This window comes from Diceros bicornis, chromosome 12 (assembly GCF_020826845.1).
Source record: "Diceros bicornis minor isolate mBicDic1 chromosome 12, mDicBic1.mat.cur, whole genome shotgun sequence".
In the NCBI taxonomy this organism is placed as follows: Eukaryota; Metazoa; Chordata; class Mammalia; order Perissodactyla; family Rhinocerotidae; genus Diceros; species Diceros bicornis.
In genome coordinates this window covers 5829408-5835407 of record NC_080751.1, presented here as the reverse complement: position 1 = coordinate 5835407, position 6000 = coordinate 5829408, and the positions used below count along the sequence as shown (strand labels likewise).

Sequence of the window (6000 nt, the reverse complement as noted above, 5' to 3'; positions counted from 1 at the left end):
TTGCCAATTAAAATGTCTGCAGTTTATTCCTTTTGCGTGTGTGTGTGTGTGAGAGGAAGATCAGCCCTGAGCTAACATCCATGCCAATCCTCCTCTTTTTGCTGAGGAAGACTGGCCCTGGGCTAACATCTGTGCCCATCTTCCTCCACTTTATATGGGACACCACCAAAGCACGGTCTGACAAGCGGTGCCGCGGTGCGCGCCCGGGATCCGAACCCCAGCTGCCAGCAGCGGAGCACATGCACTTAACCGCTACGCCATGGGGCCGGCCCCTGCAGTTTATTCTTTGATTCTACCATATATGTCTCTTTGCCTTCAACAGCCAGGCCATACTAGAAAACAGAGTTTGATGCAGTGCCTGAGGGAAGAGAAAAGGCTCAGACACAAGGTCACTATTTCTGTGAAGAATCCACCATTTGACTCTCACGTGGGGCTTTAAAGGCTGAGTTCAGGTACACTACAGCTTGAGCAGTGTTCCCCTGGAAGAACCACGTGAAGAGCCAACACAGCAGGCATGGAGAGAGACATGACCTGGTATGAGAGACCACTCAGCAGACACAAAGCAGTCCCTGCCAAAAAGGGGGTCCCTATGAATTCCCAGAAATAATTGAGTAGATCCTTCTTCATAAAGCAGGTTTCCTGTGTGAGCCAGCAAGGTGAAGAACCACAGCAACTAAAGTAATTATGTGTGCAAATGTGACTGCGTTTATATTCACAATATGGAGACACCTGAGGCTATTGGGTTACAGAAAAATCAGAGTATTGAGAACCAGGGAGCTAATATGACATCTTCAGTAGTACGTAGGAATACTGAGCAAGGACTCAAACGTAGGTCTCCACACTCAAAGTCCAGCACCCCTGGCCATATTCCAGTTCAACAGCTTCATTGGATCATGGTTCCCAACCTGGATGATCCTTCGTTATCTTCACCAATGTAAATTCTATGTAGCCTTCAAAGTTCTAACAAATCGCATCCTCCGTCACATTTCATTACACATCTGCTTGATGATATGATGTAGTTGTAGGTGCCTTAAATATACACATATATTTTGGTAACAAATTATGCCTTTGTCAACACTTGCAAAGGATGTAAAAAATCAGAACGACATCACTCATACATGTGAGGTATTGGATCAGCATTCATTGACCACCTTGTATATGCCAGAAACAATTCTAGTACAACTTTACTTACACATAGAGGGAAATATAAACATGAATTGAGCACCTAATAGATGCTAGTCAGTATTCTAGAACAACACAAATCACAGATAGGTGGAAGGAACAAGCATGAATTCAACACCTAATAATATATGTTGGGTATCTAATACAACATTACTCACAGACAGGGAAGGGAATGAGAAGATATTGAGTATATTTGAGAAGCACAATTTTTATTACGTTGCTCCTCAAGGAATGAGCATATGTTGACTGCCTATTATCCACCAGGGACTACTCTAGACAACACTACTTATGTGTAAGGGAAGGAAGCACGTATTGAGCACATACTATACACCATGCGCTATTCAAATACAACCTTAGTCATATACAGGGAAAGAAAACATTTACTAAGTGCCTAGTATATCACAGATGCTATTCTAGTACAAACTTCATCACACAGATGTAAAAAGTAAGGCTACACACTGAGCACCAAGTATATGCTAGTTACTATTCTAGTACAACATCACTCACACATAGGGGAATGAAGTAAGCATGCATTAAGCACCTAGTATCTGCCAGGGACTATTCTAGTACGTTACTCACACATCAATGGAAGATAAAGAGCATGCATTGAGTGCCTAGTATATACCTGATAGTAGTCGAGTACACATCTTACTCACAGATAGCAGGGGTGAGAGGAAAATGAGTATGTATAGAGAATTGACTATTTGGCAGGTACTATTCTGAAACTACCTTACTCACACACAGCTAAGGAGACAAGAAGGCATTGATCACCAACTATTACCAGGCACTATTTTACAACAACATTACTCACACATAGGTGGAAAGAAAAAAGCAGGCACTTAGTACCACATAGAATCCAAGTAATATTCTAGCCCAACCATTTGCACATTTAGGAAAGGTGATGATACAAGGAGCACCTAGTATATGCCAAGCACTATTCTAGTAGCACTTGACTAAAATGAAGAAAGCATTATTTGGGGCTCTTACCCTTGCTTGATTTCCCTATCACTGCAAAGAAAATAGCATGCATTTCAGCCCATGTCAGTTTGCATGTGTGCCTTGTAGATACTCCAAAAATCATATCTGAGTGTGAATCATAAGGGCCCAAAGGCTTTGATCGAGTTACCCCTTTTCGTAACTCAGAGTCTTCCATCATTCAGGCGCACATTCAAATATGGCCTTCTTTGGGGTAGTTTGATGATGGAGCTAGCAATATCCCAGATGTGAAATATGCATTCTCCAAAATTCAAGCAACCTGGTCAGGTGCTGTGCTTCTTGCTTAGTTCCAAAGGTGGACAAAGAAAGCAGTTTATTTTCAGTTGCTTGGGGAATGGCTCCTGCCCAGTTTATTCTGAAGAATTTCACTAATTGAGTGGGCCCTTGGATCTTCACTGGACTTGTTAATTAGCCCCTAGTGGTCAGAGGTGTCATCATTGTACTTAAGTCAGTCCTAGCTCACTCTTCAGTTTCTGATATTATCATAATGCCATCAATATAGTGTATTATTTCAGTTGGGACCGACATCAAGTCCAAATCCCTTCCAACCAAATTATGACAGTAAGTGGATAAATTCAAATAACCCTGTAGTAATACGGTAAATGTAACTTAGGATCCTTCCTACGTGAAGACTAACTGTGGTTGGCTATTTTCTGTGATTGGTATTGGGGAAAAAGCAGTTGCAAGATCAACCATTGAGTCCCAGTCTCCTCTAGTGTTTTTGTTCTGTTTTATTTTGCACTGTTCAAGCCGTATCAGAGACTGCTGATGCCATAGGTGGAACGGTTTTATTCAATCCTTGACAGTCTACTATTAGTCTCCATGAGCCATCTGCATTTTTCGTCAGCCACCCGGGGCTATTGTACAGTGAATTTGTTGGTATCAGGACTCCAGCTTCTAACACGTCACTAATTAGAATGGTAATTTCTTTTTTACCACCAGTTATTCTACACTGTTTCAAATAACAACCTGCATAGGTTGTATAGAGCTCAGGCAACTCGGGTTCCTATTTAGTGTGTCTAATTAACACATGCTAGAGGGGGAACTTCTGTTCTACAATGCTAGGTAGGAGAAATGTTCTACAGTTAGACATAATATCCATCTCAATAATATATGCAGGTCAGAGAGACACAACCACTTTATATAAAATCTGTTCAAACATTCCAATTTTATTCCAAATTTTCACCTTAATTGCATCAACTATTTTATCTCCATATCCTCCCAATCTAACTGTAGTCCCTGTTAGGACTTCACCAACGAGTTTTGGAATCACAATGCATTGGGCTCATATGTCAAGGAGCCCCAGAAAAGTTTCTTTTCTGCCCTCTGGCATCTTACCCACATGTGTGCACATGGACTTGGTCCCCAGGCGAGGGTCAGGCCAAGGGACCCTGGCCCTTTCGTCAATCCTAATCCTGATTAATTTGCTAGGCCATCACCCACCCTTGGCAATTCAGTCAAGTTTCATATTGCCATTTTTGCCTTCTCACCTTTTCAAATTCCTCCAAACTGGGGTAAATACAGATTTGTTTAGGGCCTTTGAATGTTGGGGGACCAGCAGGGGCTACCTGTGGTCTACCCATCCTCTGATTGTGTTTAGTGATATATGTGTGAGACAACCCACATAGTGGAGCCTCCTGTATGTGCTACTGTTGAGATATCTATGTGAGAGACACTCCTTATAGGTGCCTGGTGTGTTTGCTACCTTGTTAAGTGATATATGAACCTGAAATCGTGTTTAGTGAGGACAACTATGTGCTAAATTGTTTAGCGATCTTGTGTAAGGCATTGCATTTAGTTGTTTATATGCTATGGGATTAGCAGTTTATGACACTCTGTTAGTTCATGGTTTTCTGCTACCGTGTTTAGACATACATGTGTGAGACACTGTGTTGGTGGTGGCTCATGTGTGGAAAATTATGTTGCGTGATATATCTCTGAGACACTGTACTTTGAGATGCCTGGTGTGTGTGCTATTGTGTGGTGTGTGTGTGTATGTGTGCTCTTTTTAGTGAGATTGAGTTATTTCCCATGCTGTTTAGTGATATATGAGTGAGACCCTGTGTTTAGCTATGCCTAGTATATTTGCTACTTTGCTTAGTGATATATGAGTGAAATACTGGGGTAAGTAAAGACAAGTGTGTATGTGGCACTGTGTTTAGTAATTTTATGTGAGACACTGTGTTAAGTGTTGCACTGAGGGTGTGCTAATCTGTTCAATGATTTATGTCTGAATCCTTGGGCTCGGTGGTGGATGTGCTGCTGAGATAGTGACATATGTGTCATACATATGTGTGGGAAAATCTGTTCAGTGGTGCCTGATGTGGATGGTAGTCTCTTTAGAGAAATATGTGCTACTGTGTTTAGTTGTATATGTGTGAGAGATTGTGTTTACTGGTATGAGTGCTACCATGTTTAGTCATATATTTGTGCACGACATTATTTAGAGTGCCTGTTTGTGTAATACTTTGTTTAGTGATATATTTGTGAGCTACTGTGTTAATAGTGCTTGATGGACATGCTAGTGTTTCAGTGATACACTTGTGGGACACTGTGTTTAGTGGTGGCTGGTGTATAGGCTACTGTGTTTGCTTATATAGGAGCAAAACACTGTGTAAATACACCTGGTGTTTGCTCCTGTGTTTAGAGAAGTGTGTGAGACACCATGTTGAATAGTGCCTGGTGTGCTTGCTGCTTTGTTTAGTGATATGTGTGGGAGACACTGCCTTTAGGGATTCCAGGTGTGTGTGCTACTGTGTTTAGTCATATTATTTGAGATACTGCACTGTGTTTAGTGAGGACTCACGCCTGTGCTGCTCCATGTAGTGAATCACGTGTGAGGACTTGAGTTCAGGGGTGTGTGTGCTATTCTGTTCAGTGATTAATGTGTGAGACACTGTGTTCTGTCGTGCCTGGTGTGTGTGCTATTGTGTTGAGTGACATATGTGCAAGATATTGTGTTTCATGCTGCTTGTGTATGTGCTACTCTGTTTAGTGTTGTAGGTGTGAGAGATTGTGCTTAGTGGTGTCTGTGTGTGTCCTAATATGTTTAGTGATCTATGTGTGAGATGCTGTGTTTCCAGGTGGAAGGTCTGTGTGTCAATGTGTTTAGCGATATTTGTATAAGACGGTGTGACCAGTGGTGTCTGGTGTGTGTGCTTCTGTGTTTACTGATCTATCAGTGAGTCATTGTGTTAATGTCTGTGGTGCCATTTTACTGTATTTAGGGATATATGTGTGTTACATTGTGTTTAATGATGTGAGGAGTGTGAGGCTGTATTCAATTATTTTATGTGTAAAATACTTGATTTGTGTTACTTGGAGTGTGTGATAATGGATTTAGTGGTGTGTGTGGTAGGAATTTTTATTTAGTAACACGTGTGTGAGACATCAAACTTAAAGGTATACGGTATATGGGATGAGGTACTTAGTGATGTGTGTTTGAGGGAGTATGTTTTTTCTTATATTTTATGAGTCAATTTGCTTAGAGTTACATGGTATTTTTGGTACTCTGTGCATTAATATGAGTGTAAGACAACGTTTAGTAGATGCGATTGTGTGCTACTGATTAGTGATATATTTGTGAGAAGCTGTGATTAGAGATGCCTGCTGTGTTTGCTACTGTGTTTACAAATACATCTGTGAGAAGCTCTGTTTAGAGGTGTGTCTACTTTCTACTTTGCTCAGTGACATATGTGTGAGATGCTCTGATCACGCCCAGTGAATTGGCTACTATGCTTAGTGATATATGTGTGAGACACTGATTTTAGTGATGCCGGGTGGTGATATTACTGTGTTTAGTTGTACTGTGTGAGACACTGT

At 41.2% G+C, this 6000-nt stretch overlaps 1 pseudogene; it reads left to right on the top strand.

The window, feature by feature from the left end:
- Positions 1-719: 719 nt before the first annotated feature.
- LOC131412264 (cytokine receptor-like factor 3) overlaps positions 720-6000 on the top strand; it is a 92438-nt pseudogene continuing 87157 nt past the window's right edge.